At 45.8% G+C, this 21,517-nt stretch overlaps 1 protein-coding gene across 1 annotated transcript in view; it reads right to left on the bottom strand.

Moving 5' to 3' along the window:
- Positions 1 to 21,517, bottom strand: part of ARL13A (ARF like GTPase 13A) — an 890,733-nt gene that overhangs the window by 675,060 nt on the left and 194,156 nt on the right. The window contains exon 2 of the mRNA XM_069613008.1: positions 14,539 to 14,570. The gene's annotated coding sequence lies outside the window, so the exon portion shown is untranslated. The remainder of the gene's footprint in view (positions 1 to 14,538; positions 14,571 to 21,517) is intronic.

Raw genomic sequence — 21,517 nt, 5'->3', positions numbered from 1 at the left:
CACTCAACAAGTCAACATTGGATATTGTTTCTCAGATGATTGTACTTAAATTCTTTGTGGGGTGCATCAAGTCCCCAGATTATCCCTCTACTTTATATTGTTCATATTCAGCTCCTTTTGTCAATTTTCACCAAAAACTCATTTCTGCGCAGATGACAGATTTATTTGCATGTTCATAATGCTTCAGACACTTTCCAGGACATCATTCAAGACTTTGGATGATTTTCAAATAAAGCCCAACATAACCTTTCAAAAACTGAAACCACCCTTCTATGACCGAAACTCCCGGGTTGACAACACATCACGTGCCCCCGTCTTCATTCCACTGTTTGATCTTCCGATGACATTCTCAGAGAAGGTAACAAATGTGGGCAGCCCAATCTGGGTTGTTAGCAACAGGTTGGGGACATAGTCAAATTTGTTTTCTATTGAATTCAGCAGCTTCGCCATGTCCTTCCATTCCTCGCCTCAGCCGACCATTCGTTGTTGCCCTGGTGAACACCAAACTGGATTACGCTGATGCTCTTCTGGCAGGCATTCCTCAAACTCAGTTGTCCCGATGGCAAGTTGCTCACAATGCAGCAGTCAGACTTATTTTACGCGTGCCAAAATATGTCTCTTTCTCACACTATCGTTTTATTCTTCACCGACTTCTCATTAGACAGAGGACAGAGTTTAAGATTCTATGCCTGGATTGTAAAGGTATCCCTGTATTACCACCCCACTATCTGTCTTAAAGAATCACACTTTATCACCCGCCTCGAAATGTGTGATCTGCTAATCAGTGTATACTAGTTGCATTTACAGCTTGTTGCAGCCCCAGGGGGAATAGGCATTTCTCTGTTTTAGGTGCTCGTCTGTGGAATTCCCATCCCTTGCCCCTTAGAGAAATGTCCTACTTTTTATTATTCAGGAAAATCTCTTTGATATGTCATTCCCCTTATTTATCATCTGCACTTAGATACAGTGTATTCTGTTTTGTCAAAGTGCGTTATAAGTTAATTTAAAACAAATCAAGTATGCAGAGTTTTGATATTCATGAGAGCCTTGATTTCTCCTGTGAGTCTGGATATTAAGCTGCTGCCTTGGTCGGTCAAAATCTCTTGTCGGAATCAACCTGAGTAAAGGAATGGATTAGCACCTTCTAGGTAGATTTGTTGGTGTTGCTTCTTAAGGGAAAAGCTTCTGGGTACTGTGATGTGTAGTCCATAATTATGAAGATGTATTCATCCCCTTCTCAAGATGGTCAAAAGGGGTCCTGCAATTTCCATACTGATGTATTAGATAGGAATCTCATTAATGGGTAAGGGTCTAGTCCTTTTCGGACCAATCAACCTGGCGAGGACATTAAGAACAGCAAGAACGGAGAGAACGGAGTCAGCTGTTGAAGCAGGTCTATGGACTGCTGGGCGAGAGCAGACCTCTCCATGAAGACGGTGTGGCAGACTGAGTGCTCGAGGAACCCGGAACGATCTATGCAGCAGGAGGCGAGTCTAAAGGAAGCTGGGGGCCTGTGGCAGAATACAGAAGAAGAACCAGCGTGACCAGGTGAAGCTGCCGAGTGAGGCCTGAGCTGCAAGAGATGCATCAGTGGTGGGAGCGAAGCCACAGAGAGTTGCTGTGGAGTCGAAGCGAGGCACTGCATGAGGGAGAGAGAGCTCTTGGCAGCTGGAAGCCTCACTGGAACGCCGTAAGCACTGACCAGTGAGTCAGCCTAGGAAGGGGGACACTGGGACCGCAGGCAAGCTTGTAAGACTTAAGAGAAAGTTAATTAATGCCGATCTAAATGAAAGCAAGCATTTTCAATACCGATTTAAATGAAAACAAGCATTTTGAATACCAATCTGAATTAAAGCAAGTACGGTTGAATACTGTTATGAATGAAAGCAGTTTCATATCGATATAGAGGAATTGCGCAGCATAAGAGAACAAGAATGTCCATTAAGGAACTGTATAACTTAAGAAAACATGTGAAAACATGTAGTGCGCAGCCCGAAGCAGACTTCCCTACTCCCGAGCCGAGCGACTTACGGTTGCTTTGTTTTCTTTTTATTTGAACTCTCTTAAAGCTTACCACTCTCTTAAACGGGACTCTCGTGCAACCTGAAAAAAGGAACTTTGTTTTTAATACGGCATACCGCCTCCCACCTCCCGCCTCCCGCCTACTTCTTAACAGCGGTGGCAGCGTTGGGATAAGGTAACACCCCCACATGGAGTCCATTATAAAAACCTTGGCAGAGGGCCAACAGCAACTTCAACAGCTACTGCGGGTACAGGGACACCAAGCCCAGGCTGACCGGAAAGCCCTGCAACAGCCACTGCAAATCCAAAGTGCTGCACAAGATCAGGGCCGGGAAGCTCTTACTAGCGGAAGCTGTGGCTGCCAGCAAATCCCAAGCGGCCATCCCTCCCACTTTGATACAAAAATATCAACCAGGGGATGATCCCAGTTTCTTCTTCATAAACTTTGAACAGATTGCCAGAGAAGTGCAGTGGCCACCAGTAAGATGGGCGTTCTTTCTGGCTCCTTTGTTGAGGGGGGTAATGCAAGGGCCATATCAAGTGGCCAATCCAACCGGGGACACCCCTTATGCCGATTTGAAAAAAACATACTGAAGAGGCTGGGCATGGATGAGGAGACGTAAAAAATAAGACACCGAGAGACGCACCTAAAGCCTGGGGAAAGTCCACGCCAACTCTTCTACAGGATACAAGATCTGGCAGAAAAATGTCTTCAGCCCAGCACAGCCACCATAGTCCAAATAAGAGATAAAATTCTCTAGAGCAGTTCATGGATGCCTTAACCAGGTCCCATACAAAGATGGGTTCGACAACATCATCATTTGACTCTAACAGAGGCTATTGATGTGACTACAGCATATCAGAAGGCCGGAATACCCAGATCCTTTACAGTCGCTCCCGCAAGATCGGGTAATGATCCCACAACTCCCTGCAACGGACCACCCAGGGGAGTACAACCAGATCCAAGACCACGACCTGAAGCCCGGACCTTAACCGGAGGGGCCATCACTAAGTCCCAACCACCTCAGTGTTTTGAGCGTGGTGATTGCTCGCTTCTTTTCACTGAAGCCCAAGACAGAACCCATGGAGATAGGGGCCTTGCAGACCCAAGAGTATCGTTGGATACGACTCCCATTCATCATTGAGGTTACGGTGGATGGATGCCCGACCCCGGCTATGATCGACAGCGGCAGTAGACAGACCGGGATACAACCCAAAGTAAGTGAACGGCTTGATGTACCAAATGGGACGATTCCAGTGAAGTGTATGCATGGCGATATTAAGGACTACCCGTCCCGGGACATCACGTTGGGAATGAAGGGGTCATTGATACCTATAAAGGCCGCTGTTATTCATTCCCTTCCGGCTCCCATTCTTCTGGGTACTGACCTCCCCGGGTCTTCCAGTTTATTCAGCTCTACAGACTGGTTACAAGAAGCCCCCTTGAGTTAAGAGCTCAGGCCTCATCAAAGGCTCACCTGTCCAGGCCCATGAAAAGAAAAATAAAGTCAGCCTGGAATGGAGAACCCCGAGAGATAGGCCTAGTGGATTGGAGATTGGAGGATCATTTACCATCCTTTCCCACTGAAACAGGGACAGATGACACCCTCAAACAGGCCACGAGCAGGCACAGGAACCGGACCCACATAGCAGCTCTCTACCCTACTTGAAGGATAAACAGGACCTATTGTAGAGGGTCACAGTGGGGGAAGACACAACCGAGAAGGAGCAACTGTTGGTACCTCGATCTTATCGAAGAAGCTTGGTTCAGTTAGCCCATGACCAGAACACCGGGGGTCACCTGGCTGATAACATGACCCTGAAAAGATGCTTGCAAGGTTTCTATTGGCTGGGTATCTACTCTGAGGTCACCAAGTATTGTCAAAAATGCCTCACCAGCCAGAAAACAAGTACGCACATACCACCACAAGCCCCCCTAAAACGGATGCCCTGCGTAAAGAAACCATTCCAGAGGATAGGAATGGACATTGTAGGACCTCTGGAACCCAACAGTAGGAGGTATTGTTTTCTACTGGTAGTAGTAAACTATGACACGAGATACCCAGAGGCCTTCCATTTATGGGGAATATCAACAAGACAGGTGTGTGACGTTACTACTCCCATACTTCGCCCGAGTCGGGATACCTCTTGAAATTGTCACCGACCAGGGCAGTATTTAATGTCACTGCTCATGAAGCAGGTCTGTAAAACCCTGGGGATCACCCATCACAAAACGTTGGTTTACCATCCTAAGACCGACGGGGTCCGAGAGAGATACAGTAGAACAATCAAGCAGATGTTATGCCGAGCAACAGGACTGATGGGGTTAGGCTGGGATCGAGCCCTACCCTGGGTATTAATGGCTTTTCGGGACACTCCCCAGTCGTCTGCAGGTTATTCCCCTTTTGAGCTCCTGTTTGGGAGAAAGCCCAGAACCATTCTCGAGGTATTAAAGAAGATATGGGAGGCCCAAGAAGAAACTAATCTAAAAGACTATGCATGTGATTTGAAGGATCATCTGGACCAACTACGGCAATTTGCCCAAGAAAAACTAGGAAGAGCAAAAGAGCAGCAAGAAAGATATTATGACAGAACTGCCCAGTTACGCCCACTCAACATAGGAGATAAGGTGTTGGTATTGCTCCCTACTAGCGAGAGCAAATTACTGGGACAATCGAAAGGGCCCTACAAGGTGACCAAGGTGTTATGTCCAGTGAACTACGAGGTTGAACAACACGACCGGCAAACGAAGTAAAAGAATTACCATATAAACTTACTAAAGTAATGGATTCAAAAACCGGTCTCTATTATGATACCAACCACTCAGATCTATCCATACCAGAACAGTTGGTACCGAACAACCCAAGTAGTACACGGGACGTACTGTTAGGAGACCAGCTGAGTAAAGAACAGGAAACAGAACTGTTCAACTACCTCGAGCCTGTAACTTCAATCTTCTCTGGCCTCCCTGGCAGGACCAACCTTGTAACACACTCGATCAAAACAGATGCAGGCAAAACGGTCTGCCTTAGACCGTATCAGATACCGGAAGCCAAAAGGGCTGAAGTCTCCAAGGAGATTCAAGAAATGCTGAAACTGGGCACCATTGTTCCCTCTAAAAGTGCCTTGTGTTCTCGCGTTGTACTAGTACCTAAACCAGACGGTACCACAAGGTTCTGTATGGACTTCCGACAATTGAATGCCATTTCCCACTATGCAGCGTATCCCATGCCCCGTATTGATGAGTTACTCGAAAAACTGGGTCCAGCCATGCATCTAAGTACACTTGATCTGACTAATGGTTACTGGCATATACCACTCAGGTCAGAAGACCAGGAAAAAACTGCTTTCACCACCCCCAAGGGCTCTTCCAGTTTGTGGTACTCCCGTTCGGACTACACAGAGCACCCGCCACATTTCAGGCCTTGATGGATAAACTGTTGAAACCCCATGAATCATTTACAGCTCAACTTGGGAGGAACACCTAGGTTTTCTCCTAAAGGTAACCACAACTCTCAAGGAAGCCAGACTACACATAAACCCGAAAAAAGCCAAGTTAGCCGCTGAGACCACTAGGTATCTGGGTTTTACTGTGGGCCGTGGAAAGATAACTCCTATTGTGGACAAGATCCAAGCTATTCAGAAGCTCCAGGTGCCTACCACCAGGAAGGGCATATGTGTATTCCTGGCCTTTGTGGGTTATTACAGCCGGTTTATCCCACACTTCTCGGCAATAGCCGCTCCAATAACTGATGCTCTCTTGGCTAACCACCCCCTGGTCCTAAGGGAGGAAGCGGTCCAAGCTTTTCAGACCCTGATTACCATGATTTGCCGTCGGCCAGTGTTACAGTGCCCGGACTATTCAAAACCTTTCTTTTTACAAGCCAACAATTCGGGTTGCGGACTGGGTGCTGTTCTGTCACAGCGTAGTGAAACCGACCTTCATCCCATTGCCTTCATCAGTAGGAAACTAATCCCCCATGAATTGTCCTATTCCACCCTTGAAAAAGAGTGCCTTGCAATTAAGTGGGCAGTTGAGTCGCTTTGTTACTATCTGCTTGTTAGACATTTCACCTTATTTATGGATCATGCTCCTTTGCGATGGCTGGCCCTCCAGAAGGACTCCAATCACCGGGTCTTATGTTGGTTTCTTACCCTACAGCCATTTGACTTTGCAACAGTTCATAAACTGGGCAAGAACCAACTGGTAGCTGATTATATATCCTGTTTCTTAGACCTGCCTGAATGGCTCAGTCCTTTGGTGGGAGTCTGTGAAGGTGTGTCCATATGGGCTCAGGCATGACACAGCACTGTGGCATCAAAACCTCCCTCGCCCACTGAGATGCGCCCTTCCTGTGCAATGCTTAGTGGGAGCTGCACTACAGCACCAGAGATACCTTGTTTCAGCAGAATTCCATGCAACAACATGACATCAAGAGAGTGCTGCATGGAGCCTCCCACCATTGGGACTACGAGTCCCAGAAAGCATGGCTGCACCGGAGCGCCATATTACCAGCCAGTAAACTGCCAGAAGACCCGCACCAGCAAAGGAAGGCAATGCAGAATAAACCCTTACCCACAGCCTCATGGACATTTTTCCACCGTGGCCGAAACCGCCATGACATTGAAATCAGCTGGAGAACAGGTCAGGCCGGTATAGGTTTGAAGGAATGGCGGCATCCTGGGTGTACGACCTGTTCCAGGAAGTGGGAGGTACCCATTCCCATTCACTTTGTGGCAACCAAGAGGCCCGCTGATAGGAGGGGAAAGGGGGTTGGCCCAATAAAAGCCAGAATCACGGGAAACTTGGGTTCTTCTGTTTTCTCTTGTTTGACCAGACAGAGGACTATGAGGAATGGAGTGAGGACGGCACAAGCTTCCATTGGGCATATTTGGTAGGCGAGCAGCCCGAAGCAGACGACTTTTCTACACCCGAGCCGAGTGAGGAACGGCTGCTTTGTTTTCTTTTTATTTGAACTCTCTTAAAGCTTACCACTCCCTGACACGGGACTCTCATGCAACCTGAATAAAGGACGTTTGTTTTCAATAATGCATACCGCCTCCCGCCTACCTTTTAATATAAGTACATTAGGACTTCTTGTGAATCTTCCTTTGTATTTATGGTGAATATTACCATTCCTGTACAGTAGTCCAATTCTTGCCTTATACCGGAGACTGGTGCTATCAGCATTATTTGTGGCATTTCTATGAAGGATGAGCATTTGCAAACACAACTTGTCTGAGCTGTTTAATGTTGTGAACAATTGGTGGCAATTGGAAGAGAAGATTGATGGCTACATTTGCATAGCAATTTACTCCAGTTGAGTTGCTGAATTTGAATTGACGAGAGAGTTGTGCCTCTGTATCCTTTGATGAGCCTGAAGTTGTTTTTTGACAAGAAACATTTGTCTCTTTGTCTTCTGATGGGCGTGCAGTTCGTTTTGGATTACAGAGTTTTGTGGCTGTATTATTTGATGGAGCAGCAGCTCTTTGTTTTTTCCACAGTATTGCTGGGAGATCTGCTATAGGTTCTGTTTGTATTCGTTTTCTTTTTAAAGTTTTTTTTTTTTAGGTACAGTGTACATATCTAGATGGTGAGTGTACAGTGCGCGTAGCCTGTTGTATTCTAGGATGTAAGGAATGTCAGCGTTGCATCAAAGTTTACCTGAGTGTACAGAGATGTGTAAAGTGCTACGTAGCTTATACCTTCTTTCAAGACTGTACTGCCAATGTCAATCAATGCGTGATCTAGGGTTAGACCTTGCGATTTGTGAATAGTCACAGAATATGCAAGAGATAGAGAAAATTGTTCTCTACGTACAAACATGTCTTTGCAAAAAAGGAAACATACTATTGTGCAGCATATTTCTTTTTAACTTCTGCAAAGTTGTCAAAGTGGATGTTGACAAACTGAATGTTGTTGTCATGTGGATATGTTTGGAAGCCAACAACTGTATCAATTGCTCCATTGACTAAACGTTGTTCTACGTCAAAGTTACGTTTCAGAATTACTCTGCAGTTTAGAAACAGAATTAATACTGTTTCTAATCCAGCTGTGTTGGAGATACATTTTTCCAAGCTATTTAGTCGTGCTGTTGCTGGCTGACACATGGGGAGTGTCACACCTTGCACTTCTAGTTTGTCTATGGAAATGATATGCAGTATGGGTTGCATTTCTTTTTTCAACATTGTATCGTTGAATTGACTACAGCTTGCAAGGATTGGCATTAAGGGCATGCATTTTATATTTTGTTGAGATCATTGTTCCATGACATCAGGGGCAGATGTGTTTTGCCCATATAGCTCATGGATCAGTGTCATTTTTAAGATAGATTTTGCATCTTTAGTAAGCAGACCAGTTAAATTGCTTTTTAAAATGTTAGCATAGGTGAGATCTGCAGACTGACACGTGTTTTGAGTTAGTTCTCTGTAGCAAAAATGTTGCAAGAGATTTACGTTTCCAATGCTGCCGAGTATGTTGTGTTATGGCATTGTTTGAGTCCTAATGTCTTGAAAATGGGTTGACCTTTTACTGGTGTTAATGTAGGAGGTCTCCGAAAACAATAACATGTCCTCTTTTCAGAAATGCATGGTGTTCCCTGTTTTCCTTGGTGGCTTTGACATCGTAGGTCCAAATCTGTCGGTTGTCCGCATGAGCAAAGTTCCTGCAAATCTGCTGTGCCGAAAGGCTTGGGGTTACCCGTGTATTAGGCTTTTACATTTGCGGCCAGGTAGGGGCACCGACACATGCGAGGTACTGTTTTCCTCGGGACACCTGTGGGAATGCAGGAAGGTAGGCCATGTGGTTTTGGCGGCGTGTTTCTCTGGGTGAGCAGAATGCAATGTGCGAAAATTGTGGGTTTTTTGCCACATTTTGGACTTTGCCTGGTGTTCTGGGTAATACATTCTGGGACGATTTTTGCATGTCAGACATCTGTGGATTCTTACGGGTGTCCTCTTTTGGGAAATGCATGGGGTTCCCTGTTTTGCTTGACACCCTAGACCCAAATCTGTAGGTTGTTTGCCCAAACCCTTTGGGGTTACAAGTGGTTTAGCCTTTTTCCTTTTGCGCCCAGGTAGGTGCACCCACACATGTGAGGTACCATTTTCATTGTTATACTTGTGGGAACGTGGGAAGGTAGGACATGTGGTGTTGGCGGCGGGTTTTGGTGAGTGGCCAGAATGAAATGTCTGAAAATTGTGTGTTTTCGCCAAATTTTGGACTTTGCCGGGGATTGTGGGTAATACATTCTGGGACGATTTGCGCAAGTCAGACCTCTGTGGATTCCCACAGGTTTCTTCTTTTCTTTACCATGCATTTCTGAAAAGAGGACACCCATGGAAATCCACAGAGGTCTGACTTGCGCGAAACAGCCCAGAATGTATTACCCAGAACCCGTGACAAAGTGAAAATTGTGTTTTTTCCCACCAAATATCAAAGTTTGTCTGGGATTGTGGGTAATAAAGTCTGGGGCGATTTGCGCAAGTCAGACCTCTGTGGATTCCCACAGGTCTCCTCTTTTCAGAAATTCATGGGTTTCCCTGTTTTCCTTTGTGGCTTCGACACCCTAGGACCAAATCTGTCGGTTGTCCGAACGACCAAAGTTCCTGCAAATCTGCTGTGCCGAAAGGCTTGGGGTTACCCGTGTTTTAGGCTTTTCTTTTTGCGGCCACGTAGGTGCACCGACACATGGTGTCCTCTTTTGGGAAATGCATGGGGTTCCCTGTTTTCCTTGCTGGCTTCGACACCCTAGGCGCAAATCTGTAGGTTGTCTCCCCAAACACTTTAGGGGTTACAAGTGGTTTAGCCTTTTTCCTTTTGCGCCCAGGTAGGTGCACCCACAAATGTGAGGTACCGTTTTCATCATGATACCTGTGGAAATGTGAGAAGGTAGGACATGGGGTGTTGGCGGTGTGTTTTGGTGGGTGGCCAGAGTGAAATGTCTGAAAATTGTGTGTTAGCGCCAAATTTTGGACTTTGCCAGGGATTGTGGCTAATACATCCTGGGGCGATTTGTGCAAGTCAGACCTCTGTGGATTCCCACAGGTGTCTTCTTTTCGGAAATGCAGGGGGTTCCTTTTTCTGCTTGGAGGCTTTGACACCCTAGGCCCAAATCTGTAGGTTGCCCACATGAACAAAATGTGCTGTGCCCAGAGACCTGGGGTTACCAGTGGGTTAGCCTTTACCCTTTGCGCCCAGATAGGTGCACCCACACATGTGAAGGACCGTTTTTGTCGGGACACCTGTGGAAACGCGGGAAGGTATGACATCTGTTTTTGGTGATGTGTTTCGGTGGGTGGGCAAAAGGAAATGTCTCTAGAATTTGCTGGAAATAAACACAATTGTCAGACATTTTGCTCTGCCCACCCACCGAAACACGCCGCCAACATCACATGGCCTGACGTCCCGCGTTCCCACAGGTGTCCCGACGAAAATGGTACCTCACATATGTAGGTGCACCTACCTGGGCGCAAAGGGAGAAGCCAGAAACACAGGTAAACCCAAGTCTTTTGGCACAGCAGAATTTCAGGAATTGGGCTCATCTGCACACCATACAGTTTGAGGCCTAGGGTGCCCAAGCCACCAAGGGAAACTGTGAACCCCATGCATTTCTGAAAAGAGGATACACGTGGGAATCCACAGAGGTCTGATTTGCGCAAATCAGCCCAGAATTTATTACCCAGAACCCCTGGCAAATTCCAAAATATGGCGATAAAAACACAATTTCCACATATTTCACTCTGGTCAAACACCGAAACACACCGCCAACAACACATGGCCTATGGTCCCACGTTCCCACAGGTGTCCCGACGAAAATGGTACCTCACATATGTAGGTGCACCTACCTGGGCGCAAAGGGAGAAGCCAGAAACACAGGTAAACCCAAGTCTTTTGGCACAGCAGAATTTCATGAATTGGGCTCATCTGCACACCATACAGTTTGGGGCCTAGGGTGCCCAGGCCACCAAGGGAAACTGTGAACCCCATGCATTTCTGAAAAGAGGACACCCGTGGGAATCCACAGAGGTCTGATTTGCGCAAATCGGCCCAGAATTTATTACCCAGAACCCCCGGCAAAGTACAAAATGTGGCCACAAAAACACAATTTCCACACATTTCACTCTGGTCACCCACCGAAACACACCGCCAACAACACATGGCCTATGGTCCCGTGTTCCCACAGGTATCCCGACGAAAATGGTACCTCACATGTGTAGGTGCACCTACCTGGGCGCAAAGGGAGAAGCCAAAAACACAGGTAACCCCAAGTCTTTTGGCACAGCAGAATTTCAGGGATTGGGCTCATGTGCACACCATACAGATTTGGGCCGAGGGTGTCCAAGCCAGCAAGGAAAACTGTAACCCCATGCATTTCTGAAAAGAGGCCAGCCGTGGGAATCCACAGAGATCTGATTTGCGCAAATCGGCCCAGAATTTATTACCCAGAACCCCCGGCAAAGTCCAAAATGTGGCCACAAAAACACAATTTCCACACATTTCACTCTGGTCACCCACCAAAACACCCCACCAACAACACATGGCCTACCGTACCGCGTTCCCACAGGTGTCCCGACGAAAACGGTACCTCACATGTGTAGGTGCACCTACCTGGGCGCAAAGGGAGAAGCCAGAAACACAGGTAACCCCAAGTCTTTTGGCACAGCAGAATTTCAGGAATTGGGCTCATGTGCACACCATACAGATTTGGGCCTAGGGTGTCCAAGCCACCAAGGCACGCCTCAAAAATGGAAGGAGCCTGAAGCACATTCCTTTGCAAGTTACACCTTGAGCTGAGGGAGCTAGACTGACGTTTATCCCAAAGGCAGGCCTCAAGGGAAAGGTACGGCAGTGGTGTGCCTTTCCAAGGCAGGCCTCAAGTGGAGGTAGCCGAACTAACAATGCTTGTGAGTGCATGCTAAATCAAGTGAAGTGAGTTGACATGCTGTTGCATTTTTATTGAAGGTACACCTCCAGTGCAGGGAGCAGGAGTGCTATTCTTTTGTTAGACATGCACAAATTCAGAGCCTAAGGGTCACTTTCAAGGAATGATGGAATCAGTCGATCTCCCAATATCTTTCCTTTGTATGATACAAAAGGAAACAAGGCTGTAGGCAGAGGGCTGGCATGGAAGGGCATTAGGGACAGTACACCCGAGTATCCTTCCTCTTTCCTTGTTTTGTACACACCTTACATTTTTTGTAAGGTTGTATTTTCATGGGAGTGGCAGGAACAAAATAAGCAAAGTGTCGATCTTGCAATCTGGCCACATCTTCTACCTCTGGAAAGGAGGGAGCTTGTACATGGACCATAGTCAGAGATTGAGCAACTTCTGTTTCAAAGTTCAGAATGGAGAGGTTGTTTTGTGGAGTAGCTGCACGGTACACCACATAATCATTGTACGTTGCTATCTGCATAATTCGTGTGGACAACTTTTTGTACAAGAAGCGCAACTTGCGTTCAGCATGGTATGGCTCACGCATTTGGTCGGCTTTATCTACTCCACCCATGTACTTGTTGTACTCCAGAATGCAGTTGGGCTTCCACATTTTCGAGTCTGCCTGCGCAGAGTAACTGCTGAAGTACTTTCATCATGAACAGCATGTACACATCCCTTTTGTTGCAGAATTTTACTGCCAACAGTTCATCCCGCCGCAATGCCATACATGCTCCCTTGGCCTACTTCTTACACACAAGCTGTCTGGGGATGCTTTTGCGGTTACTGTGGATTGTACCGCATGCCAGTGTGCCCACATTGAACAATTCCTTGAACAGTGGAATTCCTGTGTAGAAATTGTCCACATACAAATGATGACACTTGTGGAGCAATGGTGTGAGAAGATCCCAAAAAATCTTCTCACTTGTCCCTAAATGGGCTGGGCAACCCAGAGGGTTTAGGGTAGAGTCTTTACCAGTGTAGACTCTCATGCTGTAGCCATACCCAGTGGCACTTTCACACAACATGTACAACTTGATCATGCTCTCTTGCTAGGAATGAATTGCCTGAACACTAGCCGACCTATGTACAACACCAATGATTCATCAATGGATATGTTCTGGCTAGGAACATACACCTCTGCAAATCGCTGAGTGAAGTGCTTCAGAAATGGCTGAAGTTTGAAGAGCCTATCAAAGCTTGGGTCAGATCTGGGTAATGCTGCTTAGTTGTCACTGAAATTCAACATACGCTGCAGTGCTTGAACGCTATTTCTACTCATTGTAGCTGGAAAAGCCGGGCTTGAATGTACCGCTACAATAGACCAGTACATTGAGACAGACGGCTTCGTCGATATTCCCATGAGCAGAATGAGACCCCAAAATGTTCTCATCTCAACATTGGTTGTTGGGACCCATGCATGTGCTCTGGGCTGGAGTTTCAGAGTGGGACCCCTTGACCTCAAGAACTGTGCAGCGTATACATTGGTTTGCTGAACCACATCTGCAATGAACCCATCATCAACAAAAAGGTTGAAAAAATCAATAGGCTGAAACCCATCTGTATTCATTGTGCACCCTGATATACCAGTGAAAGGGGGCACAACAGGCTGAGCCATTGCTGGAGGCACCCACTGCGACTCTTCAGCCATGTCAGGAATTGGCACATTCCTTGCATGTCCTGCGCGTCCCCTCCCCCTTACAATTCCCCTGCGTGTGGGAAGTGTGGGATAAGGTGCATGTACTCTTTCATCCTCTTCATCATCCGATGATGAGGAGGAGGAACTACCATAATTGGAGAACTCACTTCCCCAACCACTTTCATGCTGACCCTCAGAAGAACTATCTGTTAAAGATTGCATATCCAGCTGTGTGCCTTGCTCAAAGCCAGACTCCATCACATCACTGCAATTTTGGACAGTTTAATTGTGAGAGCTTCGGCCACAGCTCCAGGACCACTGGTGAACTTGGGGGCAGTCGACCAACAAGGCAGAGAGGCGGCCAAGGTCACACACATCAACCACAACCATCCAAGAAACTACCTTGCCAGCGCTACAGCTTTCCCCTCCAGGAAGGGATGGGGACCCTGCCGGGGCACCCTGCAACCACTGCTGAACTTCGGGGACAAAAGACCCACATGGGAGACGGGCACCCAAGGCCAGTGACATCAACCCCGACTGTCCTGCCCCTCTGGCTACCCTGCGTTACAGCTTTGCCGCCTGCGAAAGGATGGGGACCCTAACAGGGCTCACTGGGACCACTGCTGGACTTGGATGACACAAATGGTGACCGTTGCAATAAAAGGAATGAGCTCCATACCAAGTGCGCATTGCATGCTCAGAAGAAATGACCATCTGCATTACTACCGCAAACATTTTTGAACATTGTTGCTAATTGTGTTTTTTTTCTACAAAGAGGCCAATTTCCTCTATGGAGGCCACACCCATCATTGCCCCCATCACCTCCCCACTAGCCGTTCCCACCCATACCACTCCCACTGAAGCCACAGTCCCCCCACCACAGTAACCATCCACCCCCACATTACAATCGATATCTACAAAAGTAATATATGTAGTACTTACATAAGTCAACAAAAGCTTTCCAGTAGCCGCAACTGCAAAGGAAACAAAAAAGAATTACAATCTGTGCTCAGCCCACCAATACTACATGCAAATTTTGAGACTGCTATCTGCAAACTTTTCGATTCCTTCCACCAGATACATGGCACATCCCAGTCATCTACCACCCCGGAAGGCTGAACTGCAAACTGATAGGAAATGGGAATAAGACCAATGGGTGTATGGAAACCCGCACTACTAGGTAAACATTGTGCAGATGGCATATTGACAAACTGCCCTCCCAGGGGAACAGCACTGTTCAGCTGGTCTGGGGGGCAATTCATGGGCTGCCCCTGCAAGTGTGTCCCTGGCAACCACAATACCTCCCCAGAGCACCCACTCCCGCTCACACCTCCAACACTCCAGCCCCAGTTCCCACCCACCCCACTAGCAATCCGCCCCCGCGTAATATACAATGTTGAAATAACCCAAATTCCATATTTACATCACAAAGGAGAAGCTTGAACTGTACAAGACCTGTAAAAGGGAAAAGAAAACACATACATTATCTGTGTCAGACCAGCCAAAAACCAACCCACCCAGACAGGCCCCCCAATGGATGGGGCAGTAGGTGTTAGGCACCCTGGGGGCAGATTGGCACACTAATGGGCCCATCTGCCCCAAGGGAGGTTGGGTAAACAAAAAGAAAATTTGAAAATGGTAGAATGCATTTTAGGGTGGGTCGGGGGGCAGAGGGGCACCCTAAACCACCGGGGAATGTTCTAATGTAAATGGGGGTGGCCCTCTCCCTCCCACCCCAAATTGAGGGTGGGCATCTCATGTAGCCATTCCTGGGGGCAGATAAGGGGTGGGCATCTCATGCAGCCCTCTGTGGGGTCAGATGCCTCTTCCTAGGGGAAGCTATCTGCACCCAGGGAGGGCAGCATTAAATGCCCCCCACTCCATTTTGGGTGGGGGGGGAGGGCCACCCCCTTTCAATTACAACATTCCCTGGTGGTTTAGGGTGCCCACCACGTGTAATTGCATAGTAAACCCATGGAACCAAGTGGCAATAACAGTAATCGTAATAAGTTAAAGCTCCTAATGAGGCCCACTGTACTGAAAATATAGCAAGGTATGACTTGCAGTATATTTTGGCAATCGCTGTAAATGTTTTCCCAATTAATTTTTTGTTTAATTGTTGGAAATACAGGAAAATGTTTGAAAAAGGAAACAGTGACAGACACATTTATTTTAGCATATCCATGCCGTTGCGTGAGTGTCATCGCTAAAGTCCCTTCAAAATCCAGAGGACATCCCTTCACATTCACAGGAGCATCTTCCAACACTGCACTATTCTCTCCCTCACTATCAATGACATACACCACTTACTGCACAATAACATCAGCTGGGCAGTTTCTAGCCAACTTGGTGCCCAGGGCGAAACACCAGAATGTGCCCCCCACCCCTGACTGACACACGTCACTCCCAAACTACACCTATGTGTCGATAATAAAACCCCTCCTCAATATGAATAAATAATTGCTATATTAATGAAGCTTGGTTCAGTACATTGTAATGCAAGTACTTTACAGAATAATTCTAATGTGAAAGCACAACTGTTTCTGCCCAAGTAAATGGTTTTTCTTTCATCTGCTCTCGGGGAAGGCCTTGCCTGAATGCAGTTTCAAACTGTCTGTACTGGCACACCGCGGTGTGACCAGGCTACCGGGGTCTGAGGGACCACTGACCACTGGCCCTGTGTTGCAGGTGTTCTGTTCTTACCACCTCACTTGTATTTTGCAAAAGGTAACACTAGACTAAACATATGAATTCTTTGCTGATAGAAGGTTATCATTCCGAATAGCACCAGTGAATGTTCCTGTCTGCTTTGCATTAAATCACAGAGCCTTTCAGCAATATAACAATGATCAGAGATATCTATGTTGGATAAACAACTCTGTGATAATATGGTTGTATGTGTGAATCTCTAAATTCATAACAGATGCATGGCTCATATCACTGTTCGCAACACTCACCTTAACACTGAAATGTTTGTAACCATGAACCATATATACTCATTTGGACAGCTTAAGTTTTTTGAATTGAGTATAAAATGGCTGCAACATCAGCCACCCAAATGGGGTACAAGGGCTCTTTTGCTTCTTGTTTCTGAAGAATTTTAGATGAGGAAGGGCTGGGTCTCAGTGTGAGCATGCCCAAACCCCAATACAGAAACATCTTTTGGGAATGATATCTATAGACAGGACAGGATACCGTACAAGAGAGACCCAATAAACAATTCACAGAAAGGCTACACAGAAAGGACTGTACCTCTTACAAACTTTAGCCTGACCAGTAATAAACTGATGAAGCTTTTTAAACAAAACCAGCTTCTAATATACTGTTAAGGGTCCACCTTTCCTCAACCACTACCTCCTCACTATTTCGCAGGCCTCTGGGGTTATTTCTGCAAAAAAGAGCAGGCCCCTGCTTTATCTGACATAGTTGGCATGAGCATCTCTTATTAGTGCTGGCCTGTAGCTAGTGAAAATCATGGTGTGGCAGTGTAGCAAGGGCGTTTGGCTTAGTGCATACACAATTTGAGGCAACTTCTTTGATTGCTTCATGCGTTTAAGTGTAAGTGTGGGCACAGTATGGCATGCTCATCCGAGCCACACACACAAAACATTCCAGTATGCTATTTTATGGACATTGGGCACATCAGACAAAAACAGATATATGTGCTGTTACATACAGGAGCGCCACATAGACAACATTAACCAATAGGGTGGTGGCTTGTGCAGTGCACAAACATTGATGCACACATATCACTGCATTGATTTCCCATGGACTACTGTCTGCATGGTGACACACAATGAACTCTACGTTTTCTAATCAAGGGGCCAAGTGACATTGAGTTGCCATCTGCTGTGCGCGCTAGGCAGTGGCTGGCTTGTTTAGAAAATTAAAAGACCTTTGATGCTGAGTGGATACATTTAGGCCATGTCCCAAAGCAGCCACTAGAATACTTAAGCAAGAAAATGACAATTAACCTTCCCAGGGATGGCCATACATCACTAAAAAGTAATGTACAAAAAAAAAACGTTTTGATGTGTCAAATAAAGAGACATGGAAATAAATTAAAATAGTTTACAACTTGTTTTGTGTGGCATTTTAATCCTCTTTGAAGAATGCATTGGTTTACTCAGCTAACTGATACTTGTGCTGGCCTGGTGAATAAAAATGCCCCATATGCAGTTCTTGACACTGAAATGTTAAATGAACAGTTCGGTCAGAAATATTATTGTCCCTATGGTTCGGCCATGTTTTTAACCATAATTCGATCGATCGTACAAACATTTCCTATGCACCTTACCCGAGTTTTCGTCTCTTGAACACAAGCGAAATCAGGCAGCAGGGCGCGGCCATCTTGTGATAATCTTATCACTAGCCGCATTGCCCTAGGTGACCTGCGTTTGAGGCACTAAATCATATCCCCCGCCTCTGACATCACCAAATCATTGATATTCTCTGCCACTCTCTGTGACGTTACTGGGCAGCGTAGCCAAACGCGCCCAGCCGTCACCTACGTGACTAGACGCGGAACCTAGAAAACAACACACATCGTCTCACAGCACAGCACGTCACAATTAGGAATATGAAACTGTACTTTAAAAGGAAACAACAAGACTGTACAATTGGTAAAGTACATTTATTTCACATTAAATGTTTCGATAACATTCAGCGTCTGACATAATCAATCAAAATGAAACTTTTTTTCTTTGCTCTCGTTCCGCAAATCTGCAAATGTTTATTGTGAGTCACGCACTGTTCCTTTTGGGTACACAGGGTGTTCCTTTTGTCTAAATGAAGCGCTGCAGTCACACAGTGAATTGCAAAGCTGGTGCATGAACTAGGCACTAAACCACCGTAAAGGTTGTTATGTTGTTCCTAATCGCTAGTACCGCGTACGGGCAAATTGGACCTTGTCTGTCGTGCCAAAAGATGGTTAAGTAGATCCAGTGATTGACATGTAGCTGCAGCTGGTGGTTGAAGAACCCATCGGTCGGGGTCTGGAATAGATGACAATCGCAGAATGGCACGATGTACCTGTTTGCAAAAGATAAAAATAGAAATGTGTCTCAGTAGCCGATCTTTATTACAGTTAATCATTTTCTTTATTAGCACAGAGGTGACACAATGTGAACCGAGAGAATACAGCATGGAATCTCAAAGTACTCTGCTAGTTGCTTCCAACGATAATGCCATGGAGTATCTTGAGCTCTAAACGTAATGTGTAAACTGGGGCAAAAATTGGAGGTGCATAAACTATGTAATGATTTATTAATGTAGAACCAGGGAGAAATGAGCGGTGGTCTACATCCGTCTCGATGCTGGCCTGCCCATGTGCCCAGTAGATAGCCCAGCACACAAAGGTTGCACTAGCACTTCATTGCAATATGCAACACAGAACGAACAAGTACAATGTGACCCAGCAATAAGGGTCAGCTATTCGTATTTAGACTGGTTCTGGTATGAAATCGTCTAAAGAGAAACTTACATTATATTCAGCATTTCCATTCTCTTGGCGCAATGCACACCGTAATGCAGACTCCTCCGTTTGTGTCAACGATTTTTCATAAACTGAACTTATATGTAGCTAGGTCCAGTTTCGGAATGGGCAACCTTATCATACGTTATTACACCCCCCCTTCAATTCAATCCCTTTCGGAATGGTCCCTGCCTCTCAAGGTAAAAAAAAAAAGAGTCTTATACTGTGCGCGGGACGCGTGGGCCTCCCAGCTCCCAAGCAAAAATTCAAAGCTGGTGACCTTCACTCAAAATGAACATACATTCTTACTTTGCAACATCCCGTGTCAACACATCCATTAGAACATGAATTTTGAAGCACGGGCACAGGAAATTGGGGGCTGTCACTGTTCGTTGTTCGTGGCGCTGCTGAGCTGTTGGTGAAATTTGCAAATGACAGAATGCTCCCTATTCCCAAATTATAGTCGGTGGAACACAAACACTGAGTCAAAATGTGTCTAGTAATAGGGCCACCTCTGCTTATCTCATGGCCTCCTACGCCATGGCATGTTTTCACAGTCAGTACTTCTTGCGTGCCTAGAATGTTTTGTGGCCTAGGTATAATACCTTTTATAGGGCGAGCAGATATTCAGCTTTTTGCGGAATTTTATGTCAAGGCAACTGCCAAAACTCAAAGATTCTAACACACTGTTATCCATTGGTCATTAACACGAAAAACAAAGGTCCCACAGTAGCTCGACTAAACTGTGAAATGTGAAAGCAATCGTAATAATTGTAATTTATTTTTAATAAAAGGACTAAGAGGATAGATTTGAAAAGACAAATCGCATACTTTATTTGTAGTTTATAAAAACAATTTTTGCAAAAATAAAAACAAATGTTAATAATTTATAACCGGTTTTGAACAATTTAACAAGCTCTTCTTTGGGTGGACATGGCACGTTGGCAATGTTTGTGTGCTCTGAACAGATTTGTGCGCAATTCCATGAGTATGCATCTCGACGACATTAACAATAAGATCTTTCACAAAATCGAATTCATATACTGGTTTGACAACCCATTTTTTGCTTCTTTTCGTAAAGGCCATATTGTAGCGAAGCATCCCTAAGTTTCCTGCAGTCCTAGATTGTTCCTGGCCTACATTATCGTTATGCGCTAATACCACTAGTAAAGTCCTCGCTTTCATCCCTTGGATGCCGAAATGCAATCTCTTTGGCCTGTACTTTAGGCACATATTGTGGAACACCTCCAAATCTCCAGTGTGACAGAATTCTGTGAGTCCGTTCAGATCTCTTGATAGAGTTTTATCAAACACAATCTTCTTAAGGGCTTTGTGTGGAGGTGAAGATGGGATCAACCACTTCTTCCGTGCCTGCTCTGGGGACAAAGGGCCATGTTCACATTGGTGGAAATGTTGGTTTTCTGTCCAGTTGTGAACGTTGGAACAGTGGTGCATTAGAGAGCGCCATTTTTCCAGTAGAATTTCCACAGACCCCTCACATGTTTTGGAGCTCCACCAAAGATGGTTGCTGAAAGACTGTGACCATTGTGAAATACTTTCAAAACCTTTTTTTCCCCTGCTGCTGAGATTTTTTTATTTATTGATTTGGCAACATGCCATACATCAAATTGATGTTTAATATTTGGATACTGCTCTCTTATTGTCTTGGCTATTTAAACGTGTCTGTCCGTGGCTATGAGGTCAATTTACATTCCCCTCGATTGTAGATCGTCCGTTGATTTTATAAAACCAAGTTTCTCCATGGCCACTGAGGATTTACATTGGGATACCTACACGACCACCAAACTCACCATTTTCTTGCTTTCCATGTCCTGAAAATGGTAGGTGCAGTACTTAGCAGAAAATCCGGGGCTGTCACACTGTCCATCGCCAGCTAGCCTGAACCGTTTGTCGGCGAATGTAGTTTTAATAGCCAATTGTTCAATTTTCCAAGCTTCACTAATGGCAGGGAATGGATAATCACGTTGGTATTTGTAGTATTGCGTTTTAGAAATGAAATGTAGTCCCACAAACTGAAGGAAACTGGATAACTCTGTGAAACTAGAGCCTCTGAAAAGTAAAGCTGCTGCACACAGTAGATTGCCAGCTGGCAGTTTCCCCAGCATCGGGTGAGCGGACCATGAAAATGTTGTATGTGATTTTTCACAGGTGGCATGTATTTTGAGGTTACTGCCTTGTGTTAGATGAGTCACGCTCACCAATGGCTTCCCACATACTTCCCCTCGCACTGAATACACACAGTTCAGCATCTTTATAAGCTCCATCAAGCTGCTGTCGAATACTATGTATTTGGCCTCTTTTATTAGAGTGTCATCCGGCAACACTGTTGTTTCAGACGGAACTGTTGTGGACATATCAGCCAAACTGGATATACTATAGTCGATATCTTTGTCTGTTTCGTCGGTCAATAGTGTTGATGCTTCAGTC

This window comes from Ambystoma mexicanum, chromosome 5p (assembly GCF_040938575.1).
Source record: "Ambystoma mexicanum isolate Mex_15411 chromosome 5p, UKY_AmexF1_1, whole genome shotgun sequence".
NCBI lineage: Eukaryota > Metazoa > Chordata > Amphibia > Caudata > Ambystomatidae > Ambystoma > Ambystoma mexicanum.
The sequence above is the reverse complement of the archived record's forward strand: the minus strand, read 5'-3'. Positions and strand labels throughout refer to the sequence as shown.